Here is a 16,809-nt window from a genome sequence, read left to right on the forward strand (position 1 = left end):
GGTGTGTATTCAAAATAATGAAGTAGAGACATTACTATTAGGGGATTCTTGCCCTGGCTATCCCCAAGATATTCAATGCGCAGTAGGTCAAAAACAAGTGGCAGGACTGTGACAAATTTTAGATCTTTCCCGAGGAGGCAGCTAGGCCCATCTGGGAATGTATGTACTTCACACAAAGGAAAAAAGGAAGGAATCCTGCATGTAGATAATTAAAATTCTGCATTAAGACAAGATTCTGCATTAAGACAACCTGAAAATGAATGCACAACAAAAGTCACACAACAGTGGCTTCATTAGATAAGACTTCATGCCACAAACACTTAATTTTAATCAAACAACCTTGGATGTGTGAGTGAAAGAGAACTAAAGACAGAATAAAAGTTCTGGTGCAGCACAATTACTCTCATCACCTTTGGAGAGCCTGAGTATAAGAGCAGAACGGTTATTTCAGGTTAATGTAGTGGAATAGTTTTATTTTCAAGTTTAAACTGGATTTTGCCTGTATCCATCTATAATGCAGACATAAAAACACTGTCCAGAGTATACATTCATTTCCAACATGGCTCTCTTCCATTCTACATTCACATATTGTACGAAGTGGCAGAGTGGCTCAATGGGACTTGTTAGCATCATGTTTAATAATGGCACTAGCAGGGCAAGTGTCCTTTGTCAAGGAAAAAAAGACATATTCAGAGCTTTTCATAAATACGTATTATACTTCCAGTCACTGTTTTTTCACTTCACTTCAGCTCTGCTTCAGACATTCCTTCCTACAATACAGATCTTTCCTTAAGAGTTCTCCCCAGTTTTCTCAGTCCTAGATGCTCAAGCTGCTGTAAAATCTTCTATGTACCTGCCATAAAGATTAAGAAAAAAACCCTGTAGCTCCCATCTACTCTATGGTCTGAAGCTAATACAGAACAAATTCAGTATGATGCCTTCATGAACACTTTGTGGTAAGTAATTACTGGAATGAGCTTATGGAGTCTTCAGGCTTCATGCACTCCCCTCCCCCCCCCACATGTTGTTTAATAAGGACTTTCATTTTCAGAGGAAAGTTTGGACGCCTGACTTGTACAGAAAGGATGTATCCCCAAATAATGGTTTCCTTTGAAAGCAAAGGTCTTTCATTATCCCAGTGAATGCAAGGGAGGCAGCAGGCAGGAAGATGGAGTGATCTCCCAATCAAGACTTGTGCTCTATGTAAGTCATACTTTCACAAAGGTCCAAAATGTCATATTAATAATATTCCTCCATCAACAAACAGAATAGGCAACAAACCTTTAAGAATATTTAACTATTTTGAGCTCACCAAGCTTATAAACCTATTCTGAAACCAATATGCTTATAAAAACTCTGCAACCATCATACATACATACTTATAAATAAATTCTGGTTAAACAAAATGCCTGTTTCATATGGAATATAGGATTCCTTTTTACATCACAGTCACTTACACACTGACCGTTCTGTTATACTACCATCTTTAACTAAGCCTTCCTGTAATACAAGACAAACTGAGAGAGAACTAAAACTTTTATTAGCAGTGAGAAGTCAGGGAGACTGCAACATATGAGTCACACACAGGGCAAAACTCCAAAGGGAAGGATTTCCTAAGGTTAAAAAACCCTGGGTAAATTCGAGAACACCTGAAGCTGGGGGGAGGGGGGGGGGAGATGAGTGTTGGTTGTGACCAGGGATCTCCTGAGGTAAAAGTTTAAGATAACATAAAGTGGAACTGTAATAAAGGTCAAAGGTGGGTATAAACAAAAACATTACAAGGGGAATCAAAAGTAGCAAAGGATAACTATGCAGACATGTATTTAATCATCGTTTTGCTTTTCTCAGAGTGAGGATGTTGGGTGTTACAACATAGGTTTAGCAGAAAAGGTGGGTTTTGAGGTCTACACACAAAAGTATATTCCACAGTCCTCATGAAAGCCTGTACTCTTTTGTAGGATACTTTATTGTAGGCGCAGAAAAATATGTGACTATAAATGTCCCTTAATGACTGAGCTACTGTTCTGATACATTTGAAGCTGACAGTATCAATTTTTATCTTATCCTGTTTTATCTGGCTTCTCATATACAGACAATTGGTTTTGGTTTTTCTGTTCAAACATTTACAGTGACATTGGGTCTCATCATGCATTTCAAACATATAATAGCTCTTCTAATCCACTGTGATGGTGAACATCTGGAACTAACAGTTTTTCCAGATGTGCTCTGGACAGGCCAGAGAAAAGTGTCACCACCTATCTCCCCTTATGCAGAGACATCAACATAGGATGTATCATATTGGATCAGCCCTGTGGTCCATCAAGTCTGCTATCATATCCTTGACAAGGACTAGTACCTGCTCTTTCAAACGGCGGGGGAGGGGGCTTTAACAGTATTGGCTAACAGAATATAAATCCCATCTGGATTTATCCCATCTGTAACCAGTTTTCACAATAAAACACACGAAAGAATGAAGATGATCCAAGATTCATTTCTGAACAACAAATCCATACTTTTACATAGCTAGCTACATTAAATTCTACCAGTCAACTATATGTTTGATATCATTGTTTTAAATTAGCAACCAACATCCCTGTGATATTCCCTTGATTTTTGCTCTCTCCTATCCCAATTATTGCTTTAGTTTTCATAACACAGTGGAAACCTGTATAAAAGTGTGCTTGCTGTTTAAAAGGCCTTAGTAAGGTTGTTTCAAATACAAAAGGCCTACAATCCAGTTTGGGTCCTTTTATATCTAGAAAGCTCTAGGCAAAGGATGCTTCAATAACCAAACAAGAAATGACAACTATAAACCGTATTAAAAGTTCACGGCTGCTAAGCAGGAACAAATACATTCAGAGCGGTTGTCCTGTTTTATTTATCTAAAATTATCCATCAGTTAATCATGCTTTAATCCCATCCCTTCCTCCAAGGAGTTCTGAGGGGTGGGGTCTACATAACTCTTTGCCCTCCGTTTTTTCCTTACAACTGTACATGTAGTGTAGTTAGGTTGAAATAACGTGACTGCTCTAAGTTCAACCTTCTTGGCTGATTGGTAATTCAAATACAGCTCTCCCCAGGCCCCAGACCTAACCTAATGGTTCTCAAATGTTCTGATGTGCTTGTAGATTTTTAACAGTTTTTGGGATCCAACTTGCAAAGTTATAGCATGCTATTTTCTCCCTCTCAGGGGTCTCAGCAGTTCACACTGAACCAGATTGTAATTTATTTTTTCATGTTTAGTATTAATAACTATATAGCATTACTGAGCAACAGGTTGTGCTTCTTGACAATTTTGCACGTATGCAAAAGTAAACTTAAATTTGTAACTCAGCCTTCTTTTCTTAGTTCACCTTGTTCTTCCTCTTCTTCTCTTTCAGCTCTCATGACCAACACTCTAATCAGTACACCAAACCAGCTTGCACAAATGCAAAGAGAAACTGCTAGTACAAAGAGAAGGCAACACCTTACGGAATTTAGGGAAACAAAAGGTCTTCTAATATTAACAAATGGCCATTCTGAGGTATTTGTAAGTTTTAATTTCAAAACATTTATAATATGCATGTGTCAGGAAAAATAACAGCAGCTAAGAACTACCAGGGTGACAGACAATGCTTGGGACTTCAATCACGGTAACTAGGTTCAAATTCCCACTCAGCTATGAAGCGATACCTTGAAGCTGGCCAGTAACTCTCTCTTACAGAGATAAGCCTATAGCTATTAACCTTAGCTCCTTGGAGAAAGGGTGGGGATTAAATGTAATAAATATGATTATTATACCAGTGTGATACACTGGTCAAAATGTCAGACTAAGACTGGAGAAACCAGGATTGTTGCAAGAATAAAATCAGGATCAGATATGTAGTCATGCATTAACATACAGGCATTTTGCTGCTGTGTAGATTTAGAAATAGTTATTTGTACATAAAAAGGAACATAATATAGCTTTTTAGTTTGAATTTAACATCGCTGGATATATTTTGGATAGTAACATCAACAACTTTATTCCAAAATGTTAGGAGAGCTGGATATTCTCACTAAAAGTTGAAGAAGGTCCCCTGCTGTCTCTAGCATTTTCCATCACCTGATTTGCAAATACTTCAATTGATGATAAAAGTGGTGAGGCTTACATGAGTCGGTTTGAAGTAGCTTCCTTTATTGTTGGTGCATACCTTGATGTGGTACCCATTCCTTTGCTTTTTCTCTAAGAAAAAAATGACTGAATTGATTAATTAGAGAACACACTTGAAGGACTGTGGGTTTTGTTTTTGTACAGTCACTACACAGGTCAATTCATTTAAAATATCTGTGCAATTATGACTTAACCATGTAATTTCTGTGAGTGTAATACTGGATCCACAGAGAGATCTAGGAGTCTGTTGCAGAATGACAACACTGATCTCCCACCATACCATTTCACGTACTTATATTCTATCTGTCTTTATACGGTTGTTATCTGCCTTGGGCCCTGAGATGTTTGGGAGAAAAGTGGCATATAAATAAGTAATTCACAAGCCAGGCAGTTCTGGGCACCACACTACTTTGGACACAGGTGTTGTCAAATGCTCATGCCAGAGGGCTGGATGTTATGGTTATCTGCGAAAGTTATGATGTGCCTGAACTGTAAGGTGTCTCTTATACTCTCACAGAGTTTGTTCCTGAAGTTATCTCTGCTAGACTGTGCTCTTGCATGTGGGCTATGGGAAAAGAAACCTACATAACCCTGAAACCCTATGTGTCATCTCTTCCTGGGTCTCATCCCCTGCATAGATGTTTCGCAGAGAAATCAGCCAGCCTTTAGGAAAAGGGATTAGCCAAGAGGGAGTGTTAGCCTTTGGATGATATAGATGCCTGATACCTGCTTGTACCCTCATTCCTGGAACTCAGTAAGATCATGATGCTAGCAACTTTTCAATAAAGCTCTTATTCATAAACAGTGGAGTCTTTTGAAGGTTACTTGGCAGATCCTTACAGGTGTCTGACTACATGGATTCTATCCACAGCCCCCTGTGGTAGCAGTACACTATCTTCGGGAAGCCCTATGGACATTAGTGTATCAATAATATCCCAGAGAGTACCATTCTCGCTATCACAGATGTAATAACTCCCAACACAAACACCCCTGATGATACCTCACCACCAAGTTTTGCCACTTTGTCCTCTCCCACAATTATTTTAGACTTAGAGACATCTCGTATCTTCAAGACAACTGTATTAGCAGGAAAACTCACATGGCTCCATCATATGGAGAGTTAGGGAATGTGCCAGTATATTAATGGTTGATTTAAATGACACTTCTTCAGCTTCTATAACCAAAGGCCTCTCTTCTATTTGAGCCACTCTAATGACATCTTCATAATTAGAACCCACAGAAAGAATCCAATTTCCACTGTCCATCTGAACCTGGACCAGTTCAAGCAACATATTCACTTTCTGGACATCACAGGCCTCCTATGCAAAGGCTATACAAATACCACCCAACAGAGGAACTGCACTGACCACTACACATACCTACATGTTTTCAGCTAAATCCCAGAACATAGTACAAGATCTGTTACTAAAGCAAAGCACTCCCATACAAACACATCTGTTCCAATGCCTAAGACAGGGACTCATACTTGAAAAAACTGTCATTCTTAAAACTCAACTACTCATTCAGTGAAGAAACGGGCTTATATGCAGGAGCTGCCTGCTTCAAGGAAAGCCCACAAGAGAAAGTGGCAGACCACCCAGGATTGTCACCTACAGCTCCCAGCTAACATCACCCCAACCTAATGATTTCTGATCCATCCTGGACAACAATACTTCTCACTTTTAGATTGCATCTTTTAAATTAGGCAGTTATAAGTCTTTTCCGCATGGTCAAATTACCCCGATTCAGATTCCATTCTGCTTCTCGATCTCCAGAATTCCGCATGTGTAAAGGAGGCAAAAGAAGCAGAATTGATCTTTCCTGGGTTTTCCCTGACTTTTTTCTCTGCACACATACTGCAATATATTTTAAAGCCAGCAATAAGCTAGAGTTAAAGCTTCTTATCTGGGTACAAAACTCTTACTCCAGTAGGGCTTGACCACCCCCTCCCCTTTCCTGTGTGCTGATTGGTTGACAACCAACTGGAAACCACTCCTACCATCTCCTTCTCTCCAGACCCTTTTTTTTTAAAATGAAGAAAGGTTTGTAATGCCGAGACTTCTAAAAAATTGTAAATGGGACGGTATTGTGAATATGGTTGTCTTCAAACGGGGAATTCAGTAACCTGCCAAAAGTATCCACAAAATTACTGCTATGTTTCACTCATGAGCATGCCAAGAAGCTACACACCCAAGCCCCTCTTTTTTTAAAAAAAGGGTGTGTGTGTAATGCCGTAATGTTTCTGCATTCAACCCGTTTAATAAACTGTCCATTCCTCTTGTGATGGCAATACACATTCAACACTTCAATCACTTCATTTAGTAAGATCATTTTTTTCCTTTCCTTTGGATCAGTCAAAAGGCCTATGTAAAGGTGAAGCAGGAAATGGTGGGCTGGCTGAAAAGGAGGATCACATGATGTCAAGCAACCAATAAGAATGCTGTTTGTATGGGCAGCAAAATTTGAACCAGCAAAGAGGAACCATTTTCCACTGCACTATTGAACAAGCAAAATCATTCCCAAGATGGCTGCTCAAAAGGCTGCTGGTTGCCAAGGCATTTCCTGGCCCAAACAGAAGACACTAGATCGCCTGGATCTGTGGAGGGAGGAAAAGGTGCAGGAGGCTTTGGTTTTCTTTCATAGGAATACAGACATATTTGAGAGAATGGCAGAGCAGATGGTGGCAGAAGGGCATAACAGGCCGGCCTTGGAGTACAGGTCAAAAACCAAAGCCCCGGGGTAGCAGTGCAGAAGAGTAGTCACACACAACAGTGGCTCTGGGAACATCTCTCAGAGGAGATGAGAGAATCAACTAGCCAAGAACTACAGGTGTGCATAACAAAAAAAAATGAGCTGAAAATACACAGAGAACTTGCTGGTTTGGCTCGTTAAAGCAGCTTCCAGAACACTGAACCAAATCTGGGAAATGAGACTGTAACAACTCCCTCCCACCAAAAAGTTTTTGTGTTTCATTTCAGTACTTGCTGCACAGTGGCCGTGCAGGCCGCCCAGGCAGTGGGGTGGGCTCTCTGGCAGCATCTTGTTTTTCTTAATGGCAAGTCTGTCTACACTGATCATGCAACTAATTGGCTTGAAAGGGAAGAGACTGAGCCCTTAGCATTAACTCCATTGGCAGGAAGGGGTTGCATATGGAGCGCATGAGTGCATTTTTTCAGCACTTCTGGGGCAATATCATTGGCTCATAGGGATCAAAGATTTGCTCTGCACCAAGAAGGGGAGCAGAAGGTAGCATAGTGTCATTGTGTCTGCACTGCCGTCCCCATCCCTTTTTGTACTCTTTTACACACAATGCAAGGAAAGACCAGCCTAGCAACATCCATGCAGATTTGCACACGAGTTTGAGGAGGGGGGGGGCTCTTGCAGTTTCTGAGTCCCAGGCTGCCGCAAAGGCTCACATTATGCAGATGAGAGTGAAAACTGGAAAGAAAAAGCAATTATTAAAGATGAGTCAGGGGTTCCCATGCATGAGGAGCTGGTTCATGCCTATCCAGTAGAGATGGGCACGAAATGGGAAGAAACAAAACAAGCGTTTTGTGTTTCAACACATTCCACAAATCACAAACTTTCACGAAATTGTCCTGTTTTGCGAAACGATTTGTTAGTTTCGTGATTCATCAGAACCCAGGGCACTTCAATGGCCCCCTTCATACACAGAGATGCCCAACTCACAGGGAGACTTCAGCAGCCTCTTCTCCACCCACCAAGCAAGCCAGCAAGAACAAATGCTCTAAATAAGAATATAAGCAAAGAAAATTAAAGGGAAAAAAGGTAGGCCTCAGTCAAGCTAGGCCCCAGAGCCCGGCAATGCCCTGAGACTGGGGTTGGGTGGGGTAGAGGAAAGGAAGCAACCTCACCCAACGACCTTCTCAGAAAGGCCAAGAGCTGAACATAAGAAAGAGGCTTTTCAGTCTCTTTTAAAGCAGCAGCAAATCCAGCCAAAAGCTGGATTTCACTCTCTCAGTTCCACTCACTCACTCCAAATCCCAGCAATAGGTCCTCCCTCTCCTCTGTCTACTGGAACTGAAAAGCATGAGGCAGAGAGATGTGCCTTGTATAAGAAATGCTCACATAGAGAAGAACAGGAGGTCTCTGGTTGGTAGACAGACCTGCCTAACAGGGTTTGGAAGGATGAGATTGGTGTTCCCATGGCTACATGGATCGATGCTGGCCTGTCTGGCATTACGAATCATTTACAAATCGAATGAATCGGCCCCAAAAGTCGTGAATTTCGTGAAAACCACGGCCCCACAAAATGCGTTTCGCAAAACACAAATTGGCCCGATTCGTCATGAAATTTGATTCAAATTTCGATTCGTGCCCATGTCTACTATCCAGTGGCCTCTGCTGCTGCTGTTCTTCACTTAGGTGTCATGGTCACTCACCGTGGCTTAAGAAGTCCTCCAAAGATAGTGGGTGAAGACGCACCAGGAGGAATTTCCTCTTACCCAGAAAGATAAGGGTAGCAGTGCACATGCAGGTACCCCTAATCTTTCCAAATCAGTATTCCATGTGGAAGGACCGATCTGGTCAGATTATTTATTTTCAGGCATAACAATGGGACACTCTCATTCAGTTTCTTCTGTGATTCCATTTTCTCCTCTTTACTTTTCATTCAACTCTTGGTTAACAGTTTTAGTTTGAAAGGGAGACAGGCAGCCAGCAACCTGTCTAATCTCCCAGTTTTACTAGGAAAAAATAGGTGAAAAGAGGGTCATCCTCCCTTTACTTCTCTTCTTGTGAAGGAAAAACCCTACCCCTCCCTTTCTGTGTACTTTGATGCACAGTGCAAGGACAGGCTGGTGACTGGAAGTCCTGGCCTGGGCTACTGCAGCAGATTAGGAAGGAGGATTTACCCAAATGCCCCTTCACCATGGAAATGAAACTAGAAGGAATAGGGAAACATGGGGTAACAGCAGGACTCAACAGTAATATTTATTGGCTTTGTCACTACAGCATGATTTTTTTTAAAAAATGTGCTGTGCTATGCCGAGTGCTCTCCTGCCTGCGTGCTATGATAGCACTGCTAGTTTCCCGCCATTGTGTCCGTCTGGCCACTGCCAACTCTCACCTTCTTTGGAGTCCATTGTTCTGTGAGTTTTTATGTGCTTGAGAAGAAACTCATTGGATTGAATGGCTTTGTGACAATGTAAAAAGTACAGTTTTATGTGCACGCACAGCTGCCCAACACTTGCCTTGATGTGAACCTTGCCCATTCCTCAGGGGTCCATAAACACAGAACCCTGTTGTTGCATGCTCTTGGTGCGTCGATGGTTTAGAGGGAGGACTATGTTTTCTGTGCCATTTTGGTGCCATTGCATGCAAAACCAGCTGCCCCCGAGCCTCGCCCTTTAGAAGAGTGTGTTTGCGCATGCATGGTCAACACATATGCAAGGGGCCAAAACTCATGAAATGAAAAAAAAAATGGATCGGTTCCAAGCTGGCACCACCCCAGCCAGTACAAGCTGGTAATGAGATGCAATTGTTCTGTAACCCCCAGAACCAAAACAGGAACTTTCTAGATGCACACCCTTAGCAGGAAACTTTCCTTTTAAACTATGGATGTGGTGCAAAGACAACTAGAAACAGTTATGGAGGGCTCTGAGGAGCTCTTCAGCCATGACCTCATCACTATTAACATGCGCAGGACATCAGCACCTCTACCCCATCAGATATAGATGACTGGATTTTGTGAAATTTTTGAAGTCTTTTTTTTTTTTTTGCCATTCACTTGCTATATTGACTGCTGCTTATGTGACAGCAGGGGCAGATGAGGGGAAAGGACCAATTTTGCAAAGGTCTCCATTACAATAAAAGGCTGCTCAGTGAGTTTTTCCCCCTACCTTGATAGTAACCCCCACCTCCCTTTTTCAGGAACTTCAGTGGATCAGAATCTTCCTGAGTGTGATAAAGGATCACAATGCCCAGGAAAGAATGCAGAAGCTGGTAAGTTGACATGCCTTGGGTTAAGACTACACAGTCTGGAACCACCCTTTAATTACAGGCCCACTTTATAATTACATGGTCAATCATTGATCAGCTGCCTTTGTCTGGTCCACTTTGTAGACCTGCAGCAGTGTTTTGAGTTCATGTCATCTAGCATCTTGACCAAAAGCATTAATTCCTCTTTGTTGCCTGCTGACAGATACCTACCAATACAAACATTGCGCTTAGGAGAATTCCACCTCCTTTTAAGAATCCAAGGACATATGTAAGGGATGACCAACTCATACTATCCATCTGGACAACAGCTATGACTTCATAAACTTTTTGAACAGATAAAAACTGTTGCTGGCTGCCCTCAGAGATCCATAATTATGGTTTGCTTTCTCCCACCTTCCTTTCCTTTCCCTACAGATGAGTAATATTCTCAAGTACAACCAACCCCAGAAGTGGTGAACTATTAAGTAACCAAGAACTACATCGAGCAGGATGGTAAGGCACAGACCCTCGAACCCTGGTTGAGAGTGCTCATTGAAGTAACTGCATAGCTTCAATGCCCCTCCAACTCCCCAACACTTCAGTGACATCCCATTGCATGTTGCTTATCAGAAGTGTGTAACTCAAATCTCTCCTCAAAAACAAATAAGGGTGATGGTGCTACTTCTTCCTACGGGATAGATTGTGTTTGTAGCTCCCCTCCACTCTGCCATTGTTACTGTAAGGTAGGATATGCTTATGTGTCTTTGTGCCACAGTTTGTCTTGACAGATGTGGCCACAGGCCCATTCCAAACTTCAAGTACTTTTGGCAGAAAGGGGGCAGTTGCTACAGTCTCCCATTCACAGAACTAACAGGTAGGAGAAGGAAGTGGTAGCAGTACCACTTGGGGCGGGTGGTCCCAATGCAAGTCCTATTCTCAATGCAAGCTGAACCAATAAAACCTAACAGAACCAAAGTACAGTTCGGGAAAAAATGTCAAACTAGAGAATCTCAATGTCGAACCAGGGGACCCCAATGTCAAACCAGAAAATCTCAAACTGAAACAAGAGGGAGTGAGGCTCACTGGATAAGGCGCGGAGTTTAAAAGGCAGCTGGTCACAGCTTGAAGGCCTCTTCTGGAGCTCAGGCAGGGGTGGAGGCAGGATGTGAGAGAGTCCACAGCCCTTGACTCACAGAGAAAAGCAGGCAGGATAGACGGTGCAGCATCAAGAGGGCAGCAGTATGAAGTGGCTCAAAATTCAAGTAGGAGAGCAGTTCAAGGCTGGCAGGGGACAGGAGGCAGCAGGCATAGAGGCTGAGAGAGGAGCCAGCCAGGAGCATCAAGGCATGCTTGCTTCCATTAATCCAAGCTAGTGTGTCCTGAACTTCTTTTCCTTCATCCAAATGATGCTTATGACCAGTTTCATAATCTACAAAGTTGTTTGGCACTAATAGCTGCTCTGGAGGAGGGCTGTTCTGTAGCATGACATGTCCCTTGCTCTCGCACACATTGTGCAAGATAATGCAGACTGTTGGCATACTGGTAACGTTCTCCTGGAGGAGGAGAGACAGCATCAACAAGTATATTGTCGAAGGCTTTCACGGCCAGAGAACGATGGTTGTTGTGGATTTTCCGGGCTGTATAGCTGTGTCTTAGCATTGTAGTTCCTGACGTTTCGCCAGCAGCTGTGGCTGGCATCTTCAGAGGTATAGCACCAAAAGACAGAGATCTCTCAGTGTCACAGTGTGGAAAAGATGTTGGCAGGTCATTTATATCTACTCACAGGAGGGGTGGGGTTGAGCCGAGTCATCCTGTAAGAGTTTCCCAGGGTGTGGAATGCTAATAGAGGGAGGCTTCACTGTATCCTGAGGAGGTTCTTTTGCATATGGATTAGTGCTTGATGTGCTAATCTTCTCTACAGGGCTATTGTTGGGTATAGAGTGTTTTGTTAGCCTGGTGTTTTTCAGGACTGGAAACCATGCTCTATTCATTCTTAAAGTCTCTTCTTTCTTGTTGAAATTGAGCTTATGAATTTCAATGGCTTCCCTGTGCAGTCTGACAAAGTAGTTGGAAGTGTTGTCAAGTATTTTAGTGTCCTGGAATAGGATACTGTGTCCTGTTTGAGTCAGGCTATGTTCAGCCACTGCTGATTTTTCAGGATGCCCAAGTCTGCAGTGTCTTTCATGTTCTTTTATTCTTGTCTGGATGCTACGCTTTGTGGTCCCGATGTAAACTTGTCCACAGCTGCAGGGTATATGGTATACTCCTGCAGAGGTGAGGGGGTCTCTACTGTCTTTTGCTGAATGTAGCATCTGTTGTATTTTTCTGGTGGGTCTGAATACTGTTTGTAAGCTGTACTTTTTCATAAGCTTTCCCATCTGATCAGTGATTCCTTTGATATATGGCAAAAACACTTTTCCTGTGGGAGACTGTTTTTCCTTAGTTGTTTGATTTATCCTTGGTTTACTCACTCTTCTGATTTCATTTCTGGAGTAGCCATTTGCTTGAAGTGCGTGGTTTAGATGATTAATTTCCTCGTTGAGAAAGTGCGGTTCACATATCCGTCTTGCATGGTCTACTAATGTTTTTATTATGCCTCTTTTCTGTCGAGGGTGGTGATTGGAGTTTTTGTGTAAGTACCGATCCATGTGAGTTGGTTTCCTGTAGACCTTGTAACCTAACTGAAAGTTTGCTTTGCAGATGACCAAGGTATCTAGAAATGGAAGTTTACCCTCGGTTTCTTTCTCCATGGTGAATTGTATGTTCAGGTGGATATTGTTGAGGTGGTTTAAAAACTCCATCAATTCTTCCTCAACAGGGCTCCAAATGATAAGGTATCATCCACGAACCGGAACCAGACTGTAGGTTTGTGGGGTGCTGATTCTAGAGCTGTTTTTTCAAAATGTTCCAAGTAGAAGTTTGCTATAAATGGGCTGAGAGGGCTTCCCATGGCCACCCCATCTGTTCATAGAATTCGTTATCCCATTGGAAGTAACTGGTTATCAGACAATGGTGGAATAAGGCTGTTACATCCTCTGGAAAAATCTGATTAATAAGTGCGATTGTGTCTTTTACCGGAACCTTGGTAAATAGGGATACAACATCAAAACTGACGAGTATGTCCTGTGGATTGAGTTTCAGAGAACTGATTTTGTTGATGAAATGTTCTGAATCTTTGATGTAAGACATGGTTTTTCCAATGTGGTCCTGTAGCATCAACAAGCTTTCAGTCTTCCAAAGGCGCATTCCACCATATTCCATGCTGTACTCTGTGCATACTTAAAGCACCTTTCCTGACAGTTTCTTGGTCTTCCATATGGCTTCATACGTCATTTCCTCATCAGGTAGGCAACATCAGAGATGATCAGAGATTATCACTCTCCAGAAACAAAGTAGGGTTGTTTAAAGCTCCAAGGAGACAATTCAAAAGACACCAGAGCAATCACAAACAACTATAATGGCTGCAAGAAAAGTCTGTGAGTGACTCAAATGCACAAAAAGCATTTTAAGGATTTCCCTCCAGAACTCCACCACCAATCACCTCTCCAGAACTGCAAAAGTAGATTGGCAGGAACAGGAGTGTCCAATCAGGGACTACAGGAATGGGGAGAGGGAGGGGAATGCTGGACACACTGGATTGCAATACTGCAATGTTACAACACATGCGAGAAAATTTTTAAACAAACAGTAACGTTCAGTCCCCGCAAAATCTGACTCCACACTGGCACATATCAACACATCTAGAAAGAAAAACCAGATGCCAATTCAGTATTGCATCGTATAGTGTGGAAAGTGGGAAGCACAAGCTGAATCAGCCCCTACTGGCATGAATATAGAGGTGCCAATTTAAGTTCTGAGTGCAGAAAACACCATACAAGAGCAACCATAGACCATCTAACACACACACTCAGGTGTTAGGTCTGCAGCAAATTCAGATGCCGTACCTTCATATCCTCTCAGGCTGCACTGTTACAGAAATAACATAAGCCATCCTTTTGTGCACACTGGAAGATGAACAGGTTAAGGGGTTACATACCTGCCTCAAACGATCCTCAAAGCCACTATAGGGTGACCTCAAAGCAACCATATTTCACCGGGGGCGGGGGGTGAAATTACTTAACTAGGATTCATCACCAAATTGGATTCAGTTAAATTTAGGCTTAAATGGGACTGTGGGATCCATTTTTTTCTCCAGTGTTAAATTAGCCAAACAGCATTGCAAGGTACTATCACCACTAATGAGTTGTTGTTGTAAATGGGTCATTCTGGTGTAGAAGGGGTCAGCATAGATAAATTTTTAACCCAGCCTTCTTCCAAGGGATTCAGGGTTCTATACATGTCCCCCTCTTATCCTCACAATAGCCATGTGAGTTTGAGAGACAAGTTACTGACTCAACCTTACCAAGTGATCATAATAGAGAGGGATTTGAACCTGTGTGGCAATTTCACTTTTCACAACACCGTTTCCCTAGCAGTCCCCTCTCAAGGACATCATCTGCTACAACTTAGACCAGGCATTTTCTGTTGCTGCCCTGCTGCTATGGAATCGCTTCCTGAAAGGGGTGAGGCAGGCACTTACCATTGCTGACTTCCAGCAAAATGGTAAAACAAAACTATTTTAAAGAGCTTATGGGGCAGCTTTCAAGTTATACATGTAAACACTGCCTTATATATTGAAGTATCTATTATAATGATGTGCTTGAATGATTTTAATGTATGGTTATTTCTGAACTGTATTTATTGCAGTCACCTGCCTTGGGTCCCGACAGAAATAAACTATATCAACAGCTGTTTGTCTTGACAGCTAAATTAAAACTCTGGGTTCCAGGCAGTTGAATTTTAGATGCTGGGAGGCTGATACTGGTGTCTAGATTTTTGCACCTGGACTATGAAATTTCACAGACAGAAATCTGCTACATTTAGAAAAAACTGTCCTAATCCTCCTTGAACCCTGGGGACCAAATGGGATACTGACATGTCTCTTAAAGAATGCTATTCAAGATTAAGGAAAGTGTGAGGAATGCTCCCACAATCTAAGCAAAATATGCAAGCAGGTAACACAACGGCAGATTCAAAGCCACACACAATGGAAAGAAAAATATGAAGTGCTCTAAAGTTAATAGATGTTAAATTAACAGTGACACCTTAGGGAAAAGACTAAAGATCTACTGTGGTCAGTTCAATAAAACCCTCTTCCCTGCATTCGACACCAGTCAAGAAGCCACTAAGAAACATAAGGATGCATGACAAAGACAAAAATAAAATTGAAAACCTGTCCTATTACATAAATAAATGGTATACTCCTCAGGCTGATCTTTGGTTCAATTCTCCCTGTTTAAAACTAATTAAGAGGGGAAAGACAAATGACAGCAAATGCTTGGGAAGAGATAGAGTTGTTTAGCATAGTGAGGAAATGAAGGTGTCACAAAATAAATGGAAAGAGAGGACAAGTCAGGGTCCCCAACTTACCTCTGTTGTTCAAAGAGACATCCAGAAAAACAGCAACCAAAATTAAAAATTGATTTTAAAAACCATGTTGTAGACCAGCACTCCCCACAAAAACCACTCTCAGATCCATGACTGTGTTGTACACATTGTCCACTACAAAACTTGCTATCACAACTGAACAAAGCCACTGGTGCCAACTTGTAGTCTGGCACTATGAGAACAAACTGGGAGGAGGGGGGGGCTTTCAGGCTCACCCACTCCCTCCTGACTTCACATGACACAATCTAGTTAGCTTTTCTCTCTTTATATACCAACTGGCAAGCAATGATTTGCACTTGCCAAGTAAACCAAGACTGCAAATCCCTGCTCATTCTCAGTCTGTCATCCTGATTTGAAGGCCAAACACAACACAACTTGCTGGTTTTGCTGTGACAAGCTATTCTTTGCCACAAAAGTGGTACTCACTCATCAGATTATACTGTGCAAGGGATGGACAAGGGAGCCTATGAGCCTGAAGATCCTTCAGGCTCCTTCACATTACACCATGCTACAGTTAAGCATTATAGCTCAAGGAAGTGGTGTGTAGCCATATCCCGGTATGTTTCTGTCAACAGAAACAATGTTACAGCAGAGCATTTTTTTACATATGGCAGAAGTGGAAAGACAACTGCAGAACTTGGATACATCCCACCAATATCCAACACTGTGCTTCCAAGACTGCAATCACTCAGCTGACTCACCAGGTTTAGGAAGAAACTTGGGGGGAAAGTAAATAATGCAACAAAGCATGTTTTCCCCACACTGTCAATTTCCATGCTGGAAAAAGCGTGACTTAAAAAAGTGCAGCGCAGATCAGGAAGCCTACGTGCACAAACTTTTAAAATGCAGAAATAATCTTTTAAGTGGGGGAGGGGATCATGTCTGAAATGGCCCTCAGGCTTGAAAGAAAGGGCACTGGACAAGATGGATTCTTGGTATGACTCACTCTATTAATTTTTAATGCACAGACTAGTTTTATGCAACCTATTAGGCTGCATTCAGCTGTGATATATTTTCTATTTAACATGTTTGCTATCAAAAGCATGTAAACTACCTCATCTTTTTTTTTTGCCTTTGTTATCCCTTCTAATCAGTCATTCTGGCTTGCTCTCATAGAAATCATTCTCATACATCTCCTTCCTCCCAGGCTAACTCCTTCATGCTTAAAGGCCTTCCAAGACTATTAAGCACAGAAGCCAACCTCAAAGGTGACAAATGGTGGGTCAAAAGGAATAGCCAAGTAAAAAAGC

The 16,809-nt window shown here is 42.0% G+C and overlaps 1 protein-coding gene across 1 annotated transcript in view; it reads right to left on the reverse strand.

The window, feature by feature from the left end:
• Window positions 1-16,809, reverse strand: part of RRP36 (ribosomal RNA processing 36) — a 42,246-nt gene that overhangs the window by 14,342 nt on the left and 11,095 nt on the right. The gene's annotated exons all lie outside the window — the stretch shown is intronic.

Source organism: Eublepharis macularius, chromosome 1 (assembly GCF_028583425.1).
Source record: "Eublepharis macularius isolate TG4126 chromosome 1, MPM_Emac_v1.0, whole genome shotgun sequence".
Taxonomy (NCBI): Eukaryota; Metazoa; Chordata; class Lepidosauria; order Squamata; family Eublepharidae; genus Eublepharis; species Eublepharis macularius.